Source organism: Cuculus canorus, chromosome 18 (assembly GCF_017976375.1).
Source record: "Cuculus canorus isolate bCucCan1 chromosome 18, bCucCan1.pri, whole genome shotgun sequence".
Taxonomy (NCBI): Eukaryota; Metazoa; Chordata; class Aves; order Cuculiformes; family Cuculidae; genus Cuculus; species Cuculus canorus.
The window spans coordinates 3,128,261-3,149,641 of NC_071418.1; the positions used below are offsets into that span (position 1 = coordinate 3,128,261).

The following is a 21,381-nucleotide window of genomic DNA, read 5'->3' on the forward strand; positions in this document are numbered from 1 at the left end:
TACAGATCTGCAAGTCAGGCAGATAATGAAATGCTCTCAGCTAGCTGAACTGCAAAAAATGAGGGGAAAGATGTTTTCCGTGAATGTTGCTTCTGTAAAGAACTAGGATGTGTTTGGTCAAGAACTCGGGCCAGCTGTTAGAAATGTTGCAGAACCCTGGATTAGATCAATTTTACCCAAATTAAAGCATTCTTACTTTAGATCACACAATTTCGATCCCCTGAGGGGGAATTTCATTTAGCAATGTGACTTAATACCGATCTGGGTATGACCAGTACTCAAACAGGCAAGATGCCGGGCAGAAAATCAGGGGAAAATTTTAAGCTTTCTTTGGCATTTATTCAGCCTGAATTTCCCAATAGAAAAACAAAAGATCGGCACTTATGGGTGAAATTCCCCCATGACACAATAAGGCTCGCCTATTAAACAGGAGTTAAGGCACGCACAGTCAGGCCGTTTGGAAGCAGACTCTACAAGCCCAGTTAGAAGCTGCCATGCTCCTTTACAGGAGGCTGCTTAGAGCCCTCTATTCCCATCAAAATCACCTGGAAATCCCAGGTGCTATAAGGAGAGGAGAGTCTCGGTGTGTAAAATATTCCTGGACAGAGTTCAATTTTACGCAAGATCGCTGCCTATCGACTTTCAGCCCCTTTCTCCTGTAACTTCAGCTGTTAGCACCAAGCAGCAATAAAACTACATCCGTGTTCACTCATAAATGATCCCGAAGTGCCTTCATGCAGAGGGAAACAGTTCCACATCCTGCACGTCCAATTTCAAGTGGGAACATCTTTCAGATTTCCAGCACAGAACAATTTTTCCAATAAGAAAAACGTAATATAAGGTTAATCTAATCTAATATTTATGTTTGCAAGGATCCCCATCACCTTTAATGCCCATGAAATAAATACAGCCGATAACAGACTATGCAGCCTAACTGCATGAAAGAGCTGACAGACAGCAACGGCACTGGAACTCTTTGCCACAGGGACTGGGATACCTTGTCTAGTTACATGGAAAACACAGCTTATCTCTTCCATTGGGATACTTCCAGCAAAATATTCAACGGTTAGAGCTCTGTCCTAAAAGTCTAATTGCACAATGCAGTAAAAATAGAGGCAACACCAGCATTTACAAAAAACCTACTGCAATGTCAAACACCACTGCCAGAAAAACACAATGGCAGGCCCCGGTCCTGCAAAGCCCCACATTCAGTCACTCGGCTTTTCCACACATTTGGAATAGCTTTTCTACAATCGGTGAAGCTCTCCATAACAGACAAGGGCCTTTTGCAGGATCAGGGGACTCCTTTAATTGCTCTGCTGGTGGAAAACTACATCAGCTCACTCCTATATAACCTCTTTCAAATAATATCGCATTACCTACAAGTTACTAAAATTAGATGAACAAATAAATTACTTTGTAGCTGAGCTGATAAAATGTGACTGTTTACATATGATTTAATCCTAGAACCAAGATCAAAGACTACTTCAAACACAGCCTTTGCCCAATATGTCATACAAAATTCTGTTTGGTTTCACCAGAGCTGAGAATGACTTTAACAACCTTGTTAATTACAGATTAGGAATGGAAAAGATCCTATTTGGCACCAGGTGTGCCATCAATAACAACTGGGGATGCAGAGGAGCTGCAGAAGTGACCTAGCTCAAATGCCAAGGAGAAGCTTGGAGTGCTGGAGCTGGGCCATGGCTGAAGCGCCCCAGCCCCACCACGGCAGGACGGAGCGGCGTTTGTGCTTCCCCACGCTGCGGAGAGGAGACCTGTGAGATCTACCTCACCACCCCTTCTCAACTTGTTCATGTCTGAATTCCTGTAAGCCTATGCTGCATCCATTTGCAAAGCCAGCAAATATCCCTGGGAAACCAAAATATCCTAAAGAAGTGCTTTCTAGCCCTAAGGAAGTCCCTTCCCTTTTGGATGGTTTTGTCCTTGATGAAAGAAGGCACTGAGCTGATGTTGCTCAGACAATCTTTCTTTAGATACAGTTAAGTTTTGTCCACCTCTGGGCTATGCTCAGCACCCGAGGGGCACGGGCGGAGGCTGATGGTGGCAGAGCTCCCTGCTCTGGAACCTGCAGACACCTGCCCCAAACGCTCCCCAAGGCCAAGCTCAGGGCCAGGCACCCGGGCTCTTCTCACGACAACAGACAGTGTCTCACCTGGACATTCCTAGTCCATTGTTCTCCAGGGAACCCCTCTCAGGTGCCCACGGTACTGGTACGGCCATCCGCTACCCTCCATCTCTCCAAAAGCATTCTTCTGCTGGCATGGGAAATCAGCTGCCCTCGGTTTATGTAGTCCTTGGTTAAAGAGACACTGGCAGGCACCACCACCAAACCAGATGTGATGGAGAAATGAACTGGAGCACAAAGAAAGCCCAGGCCTCTACGACCCTGAGCCATTGCATGAAGCCCCACAGGTCCTTTTCACTTATCCAGCGCAGAGTGCCCGCGCCACAGGGTCTCCCGGCCCCAACAAGCCAGACAGGAGTAGTGGAGAAAATCTGCTCCATGTTAAACATATTTAACAATCATCTTTAAGCACAGCCATAAAGGCTTTGCCTGAGCAGCTCTCCTCATTTTCACCTCCCATGCAGCACCGGTCCCGTTGTCCTTCAAAATGGGCCAGAGGAACAGGCTGGTTAAAAGAGCCACCCCATTGATAAATACTGGGCAATGACAAGCTTTCCCACCAACAACCTGCTAGAGTAACCTTGCAAGCTCAGCTTTCAGGTTTTAGTTCTTACTCTGCAAAACCAAGGTCTATATGGGTGGTACACGGTACATTAGGGTGGTGCCCAAGTGTCCAGTTGGCATTGCCAGCCATAGCTCATTTCCAGCACGCACACAGCACCAGAGTCAGCACACCTAACCCGACCACTTACGAGCGAGTTATCTCCCAGCCGTTTGCTGCAGAAAAGACAGGAAAGATAGGGAGGATGGACATTTCTTTCCCTGTAATCTTTAAACGATGTTTGCCATAAATCTCTTAAAGGTAAAAGAAGAAGAAAAGGTCTGGAATCCTCCCTTCTGCAGAAGATAAGCTGTGATTCAGCATGAAAATCCTTCCGAGTTTTTCCTAGTTCCCATTACCACAGTGCCCAAATATCCCATTGTGAAACAAAGTCTCCCCCAGCGAGGTGCAGTGCCAATGCACAAGAAACATCAGGGGGCTTACAAAAGAGAAGAGCAATCCTGGCGCCTGATATTCTAAAAACACTGTGCAGCCGACCTTTGAAAAGCAATTCTGAAATCCTTTGCATTAAAACACAGGCTCCTAAATTAATTTCTCAAGTTTTATAACATTGGTCGGATCTCTGCCCTGACAGTTGTGCAGTGGAATTCAAGTTTATGACCCATAGCCTTTAGTTGCTACAATTTAACGCGTGCTTAGGACACGAGCAATCACAGAGAGCATGCAGAGAATTCTCCTCCTGCTTACATTGCACATGTTTTCCATCATGTAGTTTTTATTGTGTATTCCATGCTATTAACACCTTGCGTTTCTACAGCATCTCCAGGTGAACAGCTCATGCACTTCAGAAATGTCAATGAAGCTGAAGAATATCACCAGGACTGGCAGAACCCCTTATTCAGTAGCTACTTTGACAACTTTAAGCTGACTTATAACTATCGAGGGGTGCTTTTCTGTTCTTGCATGAAGCCTGGGTTCTTCTGCAGAAGGCTGCCAAGCTGGTGCAGGACCAGGCCAGATTATCCCTGCAGTTCCTCTGGTGCTGGGTAAGTGACTCTGCGGTCTCTACGCTTTTCGTAGTGTTGAACCACGGCTTGCAAGGACTGATCTCCTTCGGAAGCTCTGGAAAGGGGCAGAACTGGAAAATCCACCGCTGTGCAGGCAGCCCCGATCCAGCCTTCTCCCTCTGCAAGTCCAGAGGGCTTTCCTGGTGTGCTGGTGCCCATACCAGGAAAAAAGGAAATCCTCCTGAAGGCGCTATGAAATACCAGGAGTCGGGACTGAGTGTGTTGACGATGATATTTTCTTTGCACGGAGCTGCCGCGTGTTCAGGTTTTTCTACATACTTTTTTCCCCCCTCGTGCAAGTCATGCCTGGCAGAAGTAGAGGACGTTACACATTTGCCTAGGATTCCTAGACATCAAGGAGCTCAGCTGAGAGTCACAGCTGCTGCATTTCTGGCTATCCTTGATTTGTCACATACACAGGGATCAGCTGTACAACACACATGTGATCATGGAGACTTCACAGAATCACAGAATGGCTTAAGCTGGAAGAAACCTTAAAGCCCATCCAGTTCCAACCCGTGCCAATGGGCACAGAAACCTCCCACTAGATCAGGTTGCTCATCCAACCTGGCCTCAAGCACCTCCAGGGATGGAGCAGCCACAACTTCTCTGGGCAACCTGGGCCAGGGCCTCCCTACCCTCGCAGGAAAACATTTCTTCCTAAGATCTCAACTCAGTCTCCCCTCTTTCAGCTGAAAACCATTAGCCCTAATCCTGTCCCTGCACTCCCTGATTAAGAGCCCCTCCCCAGCTCTCCTGAGGCTCCCTGTAAACCTGCTCCACATCCCTACAATAATCCCAGCGTTTGAGATTACCATGCACATGTGGATTAACTGCACAGAACACATACGGGATACTGGAGATGCCACGCTTACTGCACCAATAAACAGATTTCTGCAAGACTAATTACCTCAACTTGACTTTTAGCAAATTTTCTTGTGCCTTAGTGTGTCAGTGCGATGCTGTCATAAATCTATGAAGATCTGCAAAAGCTTAGGACAGGTATCATGTCACTTGAATTAAAAAGGTCAGTCAAGAGCAGCACAATAACACAGCCAACTCAACCACATGAGGTGTTTGTCAGATCTGGTTCCTGTGTGTTGTTGTCACAGAAGACTCTCTTTGGATTCGTACTGGGCTATCGCGCTTGTAACCATGCCCCTAGTACCCAGACATATGTTCAACTCTGGTTAAATTTGACTTCTTGTCGTGTTACACAACTGAGCTTTACTCACTGTTATCTTTTGATTGACTCCTCCACTATTCCCCTCCAACATATTTATCTGAGGCCAATGACAGCCAGCAAATACCTACTAGAACTCTTGTCTTTGGCAGCGCGTTCTGGCAGTAAGTGTTTTCAGGCAGTTTGAGAAGTGGGTGTCACTTACATTAGCTCACTCTAAAATCTTGACTCACCCTTCACGCATATAATCCCTCCTGCAAATTCTAGGCCATGGATTTTAATAGAGTTTCCAAAGTAGGTGTGAGGGCCGCGGGCTGTGCTAATTTAGTTCCTATTGATTTATCTTGTCTCCTTTCACAGCAGCAAATTGTAAATGCTTCCTTCGCTTCACTCGGTGTTTGCTGCCTGCATGACAAGTCTCTAGCATTGATGGAATGTGTTAGTGAAAAGTCCCTTGATGTCTGCTTTCAATATCACGGAGACAGAGCCATCATCCAGTGACAGTCCCACTCAGAGCTGCCTCATTCAATCTCTATGTACTTTTTCAGAGAGGAAAGCTGAGCCCTGTGACATGAAGGCTCCATAGTAAAAGACACAAATCAATCTCCAGAAGAGATTAAATAAAGCTGTCTTTAGAATTGGAGGTAAAAGTAAACCATTGACCCATTGCAGCCTTTTACATCCCCTGTAGCAGAGGCTAAAGTGGTCACAAGCATGGATTTCTTTCCTTGCAGTCAACATCAGTTGATGCAGGCTCCTTTTGGTCAGCAGTAGAAGTGACCCTCCAGCAAGAGTCCTGCTGCATGGAGCTCATCCTCTATGGATTCTACTTCCAAGTTTAAAATCTAGTTTTACCTCCAGTTAGAAGTAGCTAAAAACAAGTAGCACTTGTTTTGTCTCCAGTTGAGCTACTATTTCCACAACAAAAATGCACCTTCTTTTGAAGCTGCTGCAGTTTTAGAGGCATGAAAGGAGAGCCTGGCACTCGGGTTCACCCTGAGCCACCACCTTCCTCCAGGGCTTCACTCAAGACATTCCAGATAACGTTCCTGTTCAGCTGGTGGCAAGTTCTTATGAATTTATTCCCTGCAGACTCTGTGTGGCAACTGGAGACGACTCTGAGACTGTCCCAAAAGGAAGAAGTGGTACTCAGGAAAGGGTGTGCTGCGTTGTGTCCAGCAGCCAAGGTGTCCATGCAGAAGCTGAAGGGTTCCCATCAGAACTCTGCAGTCCATCCACTGCTCTGGGTGACAGAGCTCAACGAGCAGTAGTATGCAAAATAGTACTCTCCGAAGTTATTTAGGCACCAACCTCTAAGCCTGCTCAGCAGTGGAGAGGAAACCAAGTGTCTAACTTGCTCTCAGTATTGAAGCAAAGAAGAGGAAGTTCGTGGCATAGTAATACAGATCAGGAAAACCCGAGTACAGGCATCTCGATCCAGCCTTTCATATGCAAGTTTCCTTAGCTCTTGATCCAGCCCTAAGTGCTCTCAGCTCCCACAAGAAAGGCCTGTGTTTCAGTCACTTTTAGTTCTCACTCATGACTTGGGCACTAATCACACATCTTTTGCACATACAGCACAAAGTGTTCCTTCCAGAGAAAAGGATGTTCAGATGGAGCCTACAAAGATCATACATTTTCTCTTCTGCTATGACTATGTGTCACATTAGCGCGGTTATTTAATGAACAAAACAAGTGACTTAATAGGTCTAGTTACATATTTGGGAAAAAAAATCAAACCCCCCAAAAAACCCCCACAAACTGCTATAGATGCCTTTTGCAGGATGATTCCCCTGCTGCCTTCCTGGGAATCCCAGCCTGTGCCTCTGGAATGGCTACACCAGGACTGGCATTTGCCAGACTCAAACCCACAAACTTCTGGTTGTGTTAGTTCAGGAATTACAGTCCTGATGTCTGCAAATGACTGGTTTGCAAAGTGAAGGCAGCCATCATGTCAGAGGCTGAGAAATAAATATATCATCAATCAGCATATGCGGATCTTATTTACAAAGACCTAATTAAATTTTGTTCTGTAATTTCAATACACAGTGCACACACAGAGCGCATTTTTTTTTCTTTCTCTTTTGCCGTAAATAGGAGCTATGTACCTTATAATTCTCTCCCTTCTTAATGTGCCTGGGGTTTGTGCTGGTAAAGTGAGATCTTAGCCTTTTGTAAGTCTTTTTGTCTGTTACAGCACACTATACAATTTTTATTGCATGGTACAGTCTGGGTTGGAGATCACCCAAGAAAGCAATCTGCTTCCTTTTAAAAAAATAACATAAAATAATGCATTTTTCATAACGTGTAAAAAGCCATGCAGAAATCCAAGCATGGAAAATAAACACAGCACTGCCAACACCAAGCACTGAGCAGTCCTGTCCTAGGCCACAAAATCACGAGTTTGCCTTACAAATCTTGAGATCTCAAAGAAATGTAATTTTATGTTTCCTCTATTTGCCCTTCTTCCTTTCAAAACTTTTTCCTTGTTTTCTAGCTATTCAGTACCATCACAAAAGCTGTTTATTTACCTTCTGCTATAAAGGATGCCGAAACTCTCACATAATTAAAGGACATGAGGAACCAGAGCTTTGAAAACCAACTAACAAAATTAGTGGTAAAATCACAAAAGCTGGGGCTGCTGCAGGCTGAAATTTACGGTTGGACTCGATGGTCTCAATGGTCTTTTCCAACTACACGATTCTATGAAAGCTGCTGTTTTCACTGCTCCTACGGTGCTTCCAGTGCCCAACAGCAAGTCTCACCATGCAGATCCATGTGCTGGTTCCTCCCATGGACAAAGGCATCCAGGCACTTGTCCAAAGGAAAGGCCACGGCCCGATGGCAGTGGGCGCCCAACCAAGCCACGCTGCTGGCTGGGACTTGCTGAGGGGTGGGAGCTGCACAGGGGGATTTTGCGCTGTTGTGCTTTTGAATACAGGATTCTGATGGAATTACCACACCTCTACAAGAGAATTCTTAGTTGTTATGTTTGTTAAAAGGTAGAAAGAGGAAACATACCCTCTGCAGCAACACAGCGGTGGCTCCTACAGGGATGGCAGCTTGTGAAGGGCTGGGCTGGAATCCTTCAAGTTCACAGGATGGGCCTCTGTATGAAAGGCTCGGGCCTCCCTGGTAAAACAAAAGCATTTCATTGTAGTCAACAGGGCCAGACAAATGAGCGTGAAATGATGGATCATCTGTCTTCTTCAGCCCAACGTCAGGGAGGACTCAAAGCAAGGCACTAACAAACCCAGCTGCCAAGTACCTCGCCTTGGCTCTGCCCGAGGCGCACAGAGCCAGCTTTCACGGGTGCTAAGAGGAACACTAAATCCTGTGCAGAGCAGAACACATCGCTCACCACTCCAGGCAAGGCTGTTTTCACTTTTCTGAGACGCTCGTTAATTCATTTTAACACCAAGATTTGAACACAATTTTTTTCCTTCTGCCTTTCATGATTAACCAGGGATAGGAAATGCACTCTCGTCCATCCCACCCTCTTGTCACTGCCACGGTCAAGGCAAAGGGAAGAGATAAGGAGACCCAAACCTGCAGTCCTTGCATCCATTGATGCTGGATTAAGGAAAGGCTTTCTGGAGAGAGAAGGGAAGCCAGGACTGGAGGTTTATTCCAATTGAGACAGAAGGGCCAACTCTGAACTTATTTCAGGCCTCTCTATCCCATTCACTTAAATTTGCTGCTGTTGTTGGTTTTCCTGCTGTGCACAGGGACGCAGACAGGCTGCCAGCTTCACGTGGCCTGGCACATCCATCGCGGCACCCACACCCCAGTGCGAGCCTATCCTACGTGTCCCCAGCCAGGTACTTCACACAAGTGCCAAATGACACCCGAGCACAGCCCGTGCGTCTGTGTAGCTCATTTATGCTCAAAAGCAGCCTCGGTGAGCGAGGCAGCAGTGTCTCCACCACAGCATCCAATACACAGGCGCAGACTGATAATCCAGAAAGCAATTTTACTATCCAGGTTTAAATGCTCAAGACCCAGTCGTGCAGACAATACACATGAGGAGCCCTTCCTCAACCAAGGAGCTACAGCACATGCGGGAGCGCCCGGCTCCAAGCACAGATCCATTTTCAGATGACGTTAGGAAGTACATTAATTAAAAGGCATCTTTCACTGCAGCATTTGTTGCCAGTAGACAGACTGCGTGCAGCAAGAGATATCCTTTCAGTGTTGACATGTAAGGGTAGCATCGCTTCAGCAGCGATAGGAAAGTGTTGATGGGATAAAGCCCACCGTCCCAGTAACTCCATCTCTGTAATTGCAGCAGGCTAGGAGCCAGCCAGATGGTTGGTTTTCTCTGCTCCATGGTCCCAGCATTAGCACCACGCTAAAGACCCCAGAGGTACTGCAAAGAGACCTCACTTTGTATTGGGTGCTGTTCACAAAGTAAAAGGCAAACCTTATGTGCAAGCGAGGCAGTAAGACGCAGACGGTAAAGGAGATGCAGGGTCAGAGCCATTTTAAACGCCCAGTTCCTACTGGATTTTGAAGGATGCACATTCACCTGCAAACCTGGGGCCTCAGCACCATTGCGGTGTGGCTCACACTGACCTTCCGAGAAAACACAGCAGCAAAACAGGGAAAACTGGGGCTGTGCCCCTCACCCTCTTCACTGAATCACCCTGTGAGCTATACACGCTCACCTTGGTGGGGCAGCGGGGTGGAGCGCTGCAGCAGCTAACGGCACAGCTCCCACGTCCACAGGCATTAGCAGGGACCCTGGCAGCCCCGCAGGGCACTCTGCCCTGTTCCGTCAGCTGACAAAGGCTTTTTGCTCCAGGGGAAAAATAGGAAAGTGTCAGAGTTGTCCGTGAATTTCAGTTGTTCCTTAAATATTGCCTTACATCTAGACCGGGTCACGCTGTGAGGCAGTTTGACAGATGAAAGGGCTGTTTCACAAGGCAGTGTTATGTGCCATACAGATGTGATCAATCACACAAAACAAATAACCAGCTCCGACATCTGGTTCCAGCAAGGGCAAATGTCACCCCTGTGCCCAAGAGCCTTCCCACCCACATGGGGCAAGGTCTTCACAGCAGAGCACAGCATCCTGTGAGAGATGGGCCTTGTGGACACGATCCTAATGCCATGTCCTACGCAAGAATGATTTCTGTCCTGAAAAAATGAATCAAGTTCAGCCCAACGTTTTGGCCAAAGCAGCTTCCAGGGCCAGGCTGCAAGGTTCCAAAAGCTGTCCTAATATTTACCTGCACTCAGGGAGTCACGATATCCATTTGTACGTGGTGGCTAAAGAGCCCGAGAAGGCTGTGGGTTTGCTGGCACAGTTCGAGCTCTTGTGCTGTAGCATGGAGAGTGGATCACAGAACAGATTGGGGTGAATACGAAGTGAAGAACTGTTCAGGAATGTCTTGCTGAAATGGCCCTTGAACCCTATGAAGATTTGGTAAGCAGCACCGTAAACAGTTTTCTACTAGGCTTTAGCCCCCAGCTTGTAAGGGCAAACCCACAATTAAAACAGACTGTGAAAACAGGGAAAACGGCAAACCCAAGTGCCACAAACCCCCTGAGAGGAGAAATTTTTCATCCTGCGTCCGGGCAAAGACTGAAGGCAGATGTAGTGGCAGAGGCTTCTGCAAGGTTTGCCACTGGGTCCCTGGAGGTTGGAGGGCACCATCCGTGGCGGCTGGGGCTGGAGTCTGTCACAGGGCAGGCAGGGGGTGCCTTGCAGATCAAGGCTTGTTTCTACAAACTCCTCCAGCGCTGTGTGGGCAGTGCCCAGGTCCTAGCTGAGGGTGGATGTCTCAGGTCAGGGCTCAGATCGGATCCAGGTGGGTAAGACACAAACCTCCAAAGGTATTTCCAGCATTACACCAACCAGCAGTTGCCTTTCTCTCCCAACATGCAAGAGGTTTGACTTGTATCCTCATAACCTCTGCTCTAAACAAAGCGGCACAACCATTAAGTAAGACAAAAGCAAATAAGAAAATCTGGATGATGAAAGAGCCCATGTGTGGGGAAAACACTGTATTGACCCAATAGGGCAGGGAGCAGAAATTGCAGCTAAAACTGTAGCTGGGGACATTGGATCAGCCTGATGTGTGGCAACACACTTGGACTCCTGTGCCACAAAAGCTCCTTCTCTGCACACAGCAATATATGCAGTAAGATGCCCAGCAACACCCAGTGTGAAGACGGCAGGGGTAAATCCCCTCTGGGGAGAAGCCAAATGCTGCAGAAGCACTTAGCTATGGTAGAAATAGGGCTACGGCACTCTCCACAAAGAACTCTCTGCTAATTGAGCAAGCGAAGGCTTTTCTAGTAGAAAAACTAATATATTTACAGACAGGCTAAAACAATAAAGGAAAATTTAAAAGGCAAAACAAAGGGAGCGGAAAGTCAGCAACAGAAGTTAAAATCTCAGAAGCAGCTGCCTGCAAGTGGGCAGTGGAGGCTGTGCAGCCAGCGAGAACTCCCTGACTCCATCCTCCCGGCCAGCAGAGAGCCTTCAACTGCTGTGCTGGGGGAAGAGGAGCCACAGCAAGAGGCTGCAGAAATCAAGAAGATGTCTCAAATAGCAAGAAATTATCAAAGCCAGAATAAGCATCTAAGATTAAAAAAAAAAAATAATCAAAACCCACACAACTGTTGACCCTCTGCGCTTTCCTTGGGGAGGAGCCAAACTGCAGGGAAAGCCAATGCTGTTGGAGTCTGAGCCATGAAGACAAGCACAGGGGGACCTGAGAGCATGGCAGGGAGCTCAAGCTCCTGCCTGTCCCTGCTTTGGGAGCAGGAAAGACATGGAGATTTATCACCTCAGTGTTCGAGGCCATGTTGGATGAGGCTTTGAGCAACCTGAGCCAGCGGAAGGTTCCCATGGCAGGAAGTTTGGAACTGGATGTGCTTTAGGGTCTCTTCCAACTCAAACCATTTCAGGAGTCTGTGAGAGATCTTTACTAAACAGAAAGATGCAGGCTTTATTCTTCCTATGTTTCAACCACCTCAACCAGCTTTAAATTCATGGAGGTACAGGGTGGGAATATAAAATCCTCAGGAGATCTTGATGTGTTGCTGCAAGGTGATGGCTGGCAATGAGAGCACTGAAGACGGCTGCTTGGTGGAAAAGTCCCAGCACTCTGTTATGCACCGATACCCAAACTTGTATAATGTAGGAATTAGTCACCAAAACTACGGCAGAGCAAATTATGTTACTCCAGAAGAGACCTGTCTACAAGTTGGCCATTTTCTCCAACACAAACCATAAGCCTTTGATAGATTTTACTAAGGAGGATGACACAAAGATGCTCAAGATGTTCCTAAAGCCATTTACGCTGCCTACATCTAAGCAAGATGCCTGAGTGTAGGGATGTACTTATATCCCTGCATTTTCTTTAACGTTAAAGAAGAGACGGAGTCCTTACAACATTCTCAGATACAACCCTCAAAAATATCATTAACGGACCTGCTTTCCCTTGGTTGTAGAGGAACTGGAGGGAGATGGGTGCCTGGCCTCGTGGAGCAGAGTGAGCAGCCCCAACCTTGCTTGCCTCTGGAAGCAGGAACCCACCTAGATCCTGGTCTAACTGCTAAATTAGATGTTAATTATTCCCTTGATGTTCTGTTCTTCCTGAAGTACAGTGAGAATTGCTGCCGGTTGCTTTACTACGGTTGCTGCTTCAGCCAAGGGAGCAGTTTGGTCTGATAAATGCAGACTGTCTCTTTTCACACACTGTGTGGTAAAATGCAGAGACATTCCTTTGAAATTACACATTTCAGAGGTATGACTGAAAACTATCAGCTTATTTCAACAGGGTTATTCTGGATTTACAGCAACAAAGCTGAAGAAGAAAGTTAGAATTTTGCCTATTGTTGACAATTAATTAGAAGTAATGGACTGTGAATTGGAAACAATATTTATTACTGAATTGCTCCTCAGAATTCAACTGAATTAGAACAAAAATACTCTTCATTCTGGGATAAACTGGCAGGATGTAGGTATTCCAGAGTAGTACCTTGTTATTTCGTAACTCTGGAACAACAAGTAGAGCAGAGAAGATTTAGCAGGATGGCCATTTTAGGCTCTACCTTCCGGGCACCAGAGAAGCTGCCCTCCACCTTATTTTTCAATTCCAGTTGACTCTCCTGAAGAGTCTCTGTTCATAAACACAGTGTGATATTCTACAGGGCTCACCTGCACCATTTCCTTTCAGCATAACCATTTATTGCTAAATTCCTGATTTATTTAAAATAGACAAAGAATAAAAAAAACACACAGAAGAGGAAAAACAAGCATTTGGAGGAGCATGGCAAAGTTTTCCATTCGTGCTTTCCCCGTGAGTCAGGGTCCATCCTGCGCACTGACACATCCTGCAGACTTGTGCTGACTTGTGGGGCAAAGCCGTAGGTGTGCACAGCACCGGCACAACGAAGACACCCAGAGAAACCAGAGAGAACTCTGCATCCCAGGAACTACCAACATAAGACAGTTTCCCAATATCTTTTTTTTCCCAGGATACCAGCACGCTGCTCATTTTGCTTCCCCACTATGAGAACTGCACACATACTGGAAAGTCACTTCTTAATGTTGGTCTCACAACACTTTGGTGGCTCTGACCGCTCTGCAGAGGCTGTGATTATAAACACCATAATCGGCATCATCCTGCGTATCGCACAGCGCTTCTGTTGAGACAGGAAAACACAGGCTTGTCTAAAGCCTGAGGAGCGAGTCCAACTAAGGCTGTGCATTCAAAGCCCAATGGCTATTTCTGCTAAATGCCACACCTGGACACACTTATTCTGGAATAAAACGTAACTTGATGTTATCCACTCTATCCCTTCGGACAGTTCAGTCGCATTGGCTTTAAAAACCTATTAGGCTGACATCAAACAATGCTCTGTTTATCTCACAATGAGTTATGCAGGAGTATAGATGATGGAATGAGTCTACTCATAAAATTTAACCCAAAAAAAGCATACATTGAATTGCATGTATTAATAACCAGGAGTGAATGGCCCTCCTGATGAGGACAACTTTGGCAATTATCTCACAGCAAGGTTCACATCCCTAAAATATCGTTATCTGATCTGAAAGCCAGGCAGTTCTTTGCAGTGGCTTGGACTATGATTTATAGGACAAACCTCCTGAACGATCTCAATTAAACTCTGAGAGTGAAAATTTAATCACCAAATATAATTTAGTATGCACAATCAGTAAAATATTACTTCAAATTTACACAACGTCTAACTGAAAATTATTTAGCAGTCACATTGAGACTCAGATTATTATTAATGATTTAACTTGTGCTTTTATCATCAGAGAGGACCAGGCAACAGTGCAGCACCAAGATTCTGTATGCGATATCTCAGGGAAGGGTCTCTCTGGGTGGGTTTCTGCCTTCTCCACAGGTGGCCAGGCTCCGTACCTGCTCCAATCCACTGCGATAACACCATATGTTCAGTGCTCACAGGGACTATTTCTGTTCTTCCCCCAGAAACAGCTCTTTATCAGCACTCCACCACCAAAAATACTTGTACCGGTAATATATAACATACACTCTATGTCATTAATTAATCTCCAAGGCAGCCCGGTGTGGAAACGAGGGGTCTTAGTGCTGAGCAGGATTAGATGCAGGTTTCTCGAACAGGATGGGACAGGAGCTTCCCTGCAGGTGCTCCCGAAAGAGCTTGTGCTTTGCAGCACCGCTGCGTACACAGGATCCAGCTTTACCCTCACCATCCACTCACTTTGGGATGTCTCTGACACTTGTCTGGCTCCTGCAGGAGACACAAGCCCTCCACATGGCTGCTGGGATGAAGCTGTGACCACCCCTCACGTGCTTTCAACGCATCTGAGTGCCAAAGCGCACCTCGAAGCTGCAGGCAGGTGCCAGCCAAGCCCCTAGCCTGCTGCTGGGGTGAAACAGGCCCTCTCCATCCTCTGTTGCCTTGACTTCTCCCTGAGTGAAACTTATCCAAGACATACTCGTGGACCTCTGAGACCTTCTCAACCCATTGCAGCATCTGACTTACTGAAGAAAAGGGCTCTCCCTCCAACGAGCTGAATAAACCCCTCCCCTGAAGTCCTATAAGCATCTGAGAGGAGTCAGGGAGAGTCATAGCCACAGAAGGTCTCCTCAGAAACTCTCCCAGTCTTTACCCGTGCCCCATCCCTAGCTTTTTCCCAAGACACACCCTGGATGCCTCTGCCAAGCGCACACACTGTGCTGGGGCAGGCAGGCTGCAGGAGGGGAGGGGGATCATTAATCACTTGTAGGACTTGCTGCAGCACTTGCTGAGAACAAAGAGGAACACATTGACAGGTCTGTCCACAGCATCACTACGTCAATCCAGAAAAGATCCCCCAAGGTAAAGACAACAACCTGCTTTATCAAATTATCACCTTAATGAGCCAAAATTGCAAACAAGAGACAATCGTGTGGGCTAATGCCTTGGTATGAAACCAGATAAAACAGAATACAGACTGGAACGATGTCTGCAAAACACATTAGACTATTTGTACTGATCCTCCTTAAGAATACCAATAAGAAATGTTGAAATTAAGTGTCCCAAAAGTAGCCTCATAAGGAAGCCAAGGAACGCCTGTAAACTATTACCTGCTGCATTGCATTTGAAAGCCAGCATGGAAAACTATTACACCATGAGAGTCCTCACTACTAGTTTCATCACCTGCAAGAAATCATCAGCCTATGATAATAACAGCCAGAGATCAGCCTGGATGCTCCTTCCAGCCCTACCGAAATGGCTTCCAGCCATCCGCCGCATGGTGTAACATTGCTCTTCATGCTATCAGCACCACCCCAAGAAGCCACAGTGGTGGCCTCGGAGCTACTGAGCTGCTCTGGGCTCTGCACACCCAGACAGAAGGTACTCTCAGCCTTGGGGAAATTATTTGAAAAACACGAAGGGTTTTACCTGCATCTACTGGGTCCGGTCATTCTCAATAATATAATATAATGATTCATTGGGATATCGCTGCTTCTGTAATTGCTGTCTCTGCTCCAGCCCACACAGTTTTGGTTCAAATACTGCACTGACAGGGTAAAAGGTTGTCCTCTGTGCTTCTGCCTTTTTTTTTTACAGCTGCCTCAGTATTTCCCAATTACAAATAGACAATTTTTATTTCATATAGAATGAAAAACTTTTGGTTAATGAAAACTACATTTTCATTAGTTAAAACCATTCCATCACCACCTTGATAACAGATGGTAAAACGGACAGGGTATTTAAAAACTAGAATAGAAGGTAAAATGCTTCCTTTCAGGACTTTCTACAGGAAAACCAGTTTTCCATTGATCTGTCTCTTAGACACAGTAATGAACCATTGTTTAAATTTTGAGGAAAAAAACAATACTTAACCTCTAACTCTTCTTTACAGGTCTTAAAAGAGGGAGGAACGCGTCCAACTTCCCAGAAAGAAAACTGAGGCAGAGCTCAAGTAACAGAAGAGGATGGACACCTCATACAGGGAAAGCGACTTGGAGATTCCAGGTTTTCTGGCCATTTACTACATTACCCACAGGCTCACCACACAGAGGAAGTTCCATTTATAAATGCTTCTTCCTTCTGCTCTGCAAGTCACCAAGGCGACAGCATGCACAGGGCCACCCCTGCCAACCTCCCCTGCCGCAGCAGGATGGGCAGCGTTCCCAAGCATTTCTAAATAGAACGGTAAGTGGGAAACTAACACCATAAAGTAACTTATATGCAATTAAATCCTCTCATTTGATAGCCCGAAAAGCTAAGCCCTACCTCATAACATGCGCCTGTGCCAAAGTGCTACTGGACTAAGGCTTAAAAAGTAAAATAAAGCTCTGGAGGCTAAGACTCATTGGCCGCGTAACAGGGAAGAGATGTTATTCGTCAACCCAGTATATATTTATACATCAGCCTTCAGCAATGCTCAGTTGTCCTCATGTGTTTGTATGTTTGGGAGACGTTTCCAGTTACACAAATTCATTGCACGGTGACACTAACAGATCTGATTTCTTGACAGAGATAATGAAGTCCAGGGCTTTCTGGCAAGGAGCAGAAATGTCAGTATGACATGCTGATCGCTTACTATACCATAACTTAATACATCCTGTACGTGTTTGGGAGGATGTTTTTGATGCACTAGCAACCCAAATTAGCAAAGAATTTTTAGCATGTGCCTGGTCTTCTCATACATCAGGTATCGGGATTCACCTTGAACGGGGAGATCATTCCCTAAGCATGACTCCCTTTGCTCTAACATTGCAATTTATGACTGCAAGGTGCTCGAAGGGAGGAGTGGCAAGGTGGGAACGTCCACAATTATTCAGGGAAAGCAGATGCTATCAGAGAAGACTGCACCATTGGTTTCCAGATCACACAGCTCTGAACAGGACAGCAGAAACAGCTGCCGACACTTTTGCCTCTCAATGGCCAGGACAAAAATGGACAATAATATTCTATTCTCTAAAAAGCAGAGGACAGTTTGGGAGTGAATTGGACTGCTGCCTGACAACCGAGTCCTTCTGTTGCAAGTCCAACTGTTGGACTTGATGATCTCAACGTTCTTTTCAACCTAGTGACTCTGATTCCATGAAATCCCTCCAAGAGCGGGAAGCAAGGTTGCTGATTTTTTGCTTCCAGCAAAGCAAAGGGCTCTGCAGGGGCGAGCTAAAACTGGAATTAAACACTGCACTGGTAGATTATAGAGGGATGCAACAGAATGGCTGACATGAGCGCTGACAGTTTGTAACTCAAGCTATGAAGGAAAAGGGTAGGTTTAGCCCTGCTTCGTTACCTTACAGTAGGCAGATCCTGTTTACAAGACTGATGAACACAACAGCTAGAGAAATTAAACTGTTTACTTGCAGTAAACTGCTGATGCTCACAGCTTTTGCTCCATGTGCCTCTCATGTTGCTTTCCTATCCTTCCAAATATAGTCTTCTGCGACAGCCAAGATCTGGAAGGCTTTTAAAGCAGGAGTCTCCTCCCAAAGGGCACCGTGCAGTGCAGTCTGGCTTTTGCGTATCACTGGCACTCAGGATATAGAAAGAAATAATCTTTCTGGAGATTAGACAGGAATCCATACGAACTCAGAAACACGGAGACTAATTACTGGAAATAATATTACCAAACCTATGAAGCACATACAGGGTGTTTATGTATGCGTATGTGTGTATCTTTACACAGCACACTTGGTGGGTGTGTGGACATACAATCTGTCCAGAATTTCACAACTTCAGTCAAGTGAGTGGAGAAGACAACTGTGGGGAAGGAACAGAAGGAGGCATGCATTTCTTCTATGAACCACATGACTTGTTAATCTAGGGAATTCTCACTGACCTACTGACCCAACCCACAAGTTTGACTCCTGATCCTTTTCTGTAGCCACAGGAAAGTCCACAAACATCCTTTTTGCTTCCTCTTCCCTATGGATTCAGATCTAGAGCTACTACAGAGAAGGACACATCATAGTTTCCAAGAGCTAGAGAGAAACACAGCAGTGATCTGAAGACAGAAAAGAAAGGCACAGATGTGACAGAAAGACCAACTTGCGATTTATCAGCACAGAAAAGATACCTCAGGCACTGTCAGGGCCCACAAGGCTGCCCGTGGACTTAATATGCTGTGAGAAAAGTAGCTGGGCAGCCAGACATCAAGGTGACAATAAAATGTGCTCCTCACATACAGTCCTAAGTGAAATGCTGGTCCACTAAAGTCCATGGGAGTTTTGCTACTGATGTTACTGGGGCCACAGTTTCACCCTGGTCCTTCGTGTCTTCTGTTGGCAACACCACCAAGACCCTCACTAAGTTATTAAGTAGAAACATGCCCAAGGCGCTGGTAGTGGTGAGCTATGTTGCTGTAGGTGGTAACTAAACCATAAATAAAGCTATTATTCTTTGGACTTTGCCCACAACAACGCTTTTTCCTGACTGGAAATTCAGGATTGATACAGAGCAGGGAGAACACACTGACTTTAAAACCTCCCAGGGCAGACCGACATGGAAGACCAAGCTGATGCCAGGAACACGAGTAACTGCCTCTGCATCTTAGAAAATGTTATTTGTGTTCTGCAAAGCTCCAGAGTAAAGTGTATATGCGTTCATGTAAAGTGTATATGCAAATTCATGCGTTTTGAGCCTGTGTCACTCAGAAAAGGGGCACGGTTTTATGAGACAAGTTTACCAGGTGTCATGCTGACCACAAATACTCCTCGAGCTATGTGAGCAAAAGCCTCAGCACAGTGCCAGCAGTGCACAAACCTATACCTGAAAGACATTCAGGTGTTTAGATCTCCTAATCTCAGCTTCAGATCTCACTCAGAGCCATCTTTGGTTCCTCATGCATCTTTTGATCTAATCCTTGTCCTGACTTGTATTGGTGATATTGCCACTGGCAACAGGCAGAGTCAGGAATGTGAGAACAAAGAAACATAGAACAGAGAGAGACCATCCAGACCATAAAATCCAACTTCGTGAAAAACTCGTGAGCTTGGAAACATCTCTGTTTCTTCTGTCCAATTTTTCTACCTTGTCACTCTGTAAACAGGTTTGTGCAGAGATGTTCAGTTTGGTCACTGAAATTGTTTGGTTTGGTTTTTGTTTTTTTTCCCCCACATCAAAAGAAAATCCCTTCAGTGAGACTAAAATTATAATGTTTTCATCTTTCAGATTAACAGAAAATGAAGTTATTGTTAAGAATCACTTACTAAGTTGACGCTGATTTAAGTTTGCAAGAGTAGCTGTCATCTCAAAGCCAAGCTTGAGATGTTCTATTACACTCACAAGAGCTCTACTGATCTCTCCAGCCCAGCTCCTGCATCTCAGTCACGCACTGGACATGACAAGTGGAGACGGAGCACTGAACCATCCTGCACACATCTGCTCATCAAGGCAGCAAACAGCAGAAATCCTAACACTGGCTGTCCAAAGGAAGATGAAATAAGAAAAGACATGCTCTCTCAATACCACGAGACTCACGATATTATAGAAACAGATGCCAGTAAAGCAGACAGAAAAAGCAACATCTATTACTATTCACTGGGAACACTGTATTTTCAGTAGCATCACACGTAAAACGCCTGCACCTCTCCCCATCAAAGTTAAGAGCAGAATTCCCACCAGCTGGCCTAAGGATCAGGCCCACTATATGTTTTAAAAAGTTAGATCAGCAGCTTTCAAAGTCTCTAGAGGGTTTTTATGATGCTGCCTAATTAATTCAGAAGCAAACAGATTATTTCTCAGGAGGTGAAAAGCTGGAATTATTTAAAAGCTGCCTTTAGGCAAACTACCAGGGAATAAGAAAAATGTAACTACTGGTTATGTCAGATCTCATTTTCCAGATCAAAATTCATTGCGTCAGCTTCTTTTCTTTGTTGTGATTCTTTAAAGATGTAATGAGAACCCTGCATGTGTGGGAAAAAGAAGGTGCTGCTTTGCAGAGCAACGAAGCTCTTGATACCCGAGATCTATGCTCTACTGTACTTTTCCAATCTAATAAATATCCTCTAAATGGGACTTTGTGCTGGAGGGCAAGGCAGTCAAGGAAACAGAAGACAGAGGTGCTTTCCTCTCATCTTCAGGTTGCCTCTGCATGGGACAGGAAAGCTTTTCACACATTGAATTGCGCAAATGATATTATAGGTCAATAATTGAAGTGGCACATGACTCTAACCCCTTAGACTAACTTCTGCATAAAGGAATAATAGAGGACTCCTTATCCAGTGGTCTTCTAAATGAGTAAAGACAGGGTTGAGGGGATAGCAGAGCTGCAGATAAAGGCCCATAGTAGGTCAGCAACAGAGCTAGGATTAGCCAAGGTCTCTGCTTTTACCTGCCAACAAAGGCCGCCTCCAGGTCTGCAGGATCTGCTGAAGCAACTGAAACTACACCCATCTATATCAGCTCTAGTTCTGGCCAGGGAGGGTGGCAAATGCTTTTAGAAATCATGGCTGGAACATTAGAAGACAAAAAAAAGGCAATAAACCTCAAAGCCCTAGTAAAAGTCAATAAACCTAACTTCCATTCTATCCCCTGAAAGAGCCCAGCTGAGACGGAGAGCGATAGGAGAGCTCTCATCTTAATACATCACCTATTGGCCATTTTGAAAAGCTTACTTAGTATTAGCTCTGTGTGTAAGAGGCTTGTGCTTCTTAATCCCATCTAAGCCTTCCAAGACACTGCTTTTTAATTCAAGGTCTTACAAGGGAGAGTGTTAAACCCTGTCCTGCACAAAGAAGCAAACGCCACAGGGCTGGAGAGCGTAGGACCCCATGACAAGCCCAGCAAGTCCAGCGTGCTGCAAAACCCAGCCTGTGGCAGCCCTCAGGCCCCTGGACGGGCAGAAGGGAGGACTGAGGGGCACAGCCCAGCCTGGATGGATCCTGCTGGAGAGAGTGGAGATCCTGGGGTGGCAGGTCCAAGCAGGTGAAAGCGTGGGAACACC

The 21,381-nt window shown here is 45.8% G+C and overlaps 1 protein-coding gene and 1 long non-coding RNA gene across 4 annotated transcripts in view; one reads left to right on the forward strand and one right to left on the reverse strand.

Moving 5' to 3' along the window:
• Positions 1 to 21,381, reverse strand: part of COPRS (coordinator of PRMT5 and differentiation stimulator) — a 172,308-nt gene that overhangs the window by 36,058 nt on the left and 114,869 nt on the right. For all 3 annotated transcript variants that reach the window (XR_008452809.1, XR_008452810.1, XR_008452808.1), the window contains exon 3: positions 7,983 to 8,093. The gene's annotated coding sequence lies outside the window, so the exon portion shown is untranslated. The remainder of the gene's footprint in view (positions 1 to 7,982; positions 8,094 to 21,381) is intronic.
• On the forward strand, positions 15,619 to 20,953 carry LOC128853957 (uncharacterized). Its single transcript, XR_008452811.1, has 3 exons — positions 15,619 to 15,827; positions 16,339 to 16,631; positions 19,608 to 20,953. It is a non-coding gene; the product is annotated as an uncharacterized LOC128853957 (long non-coding RNA).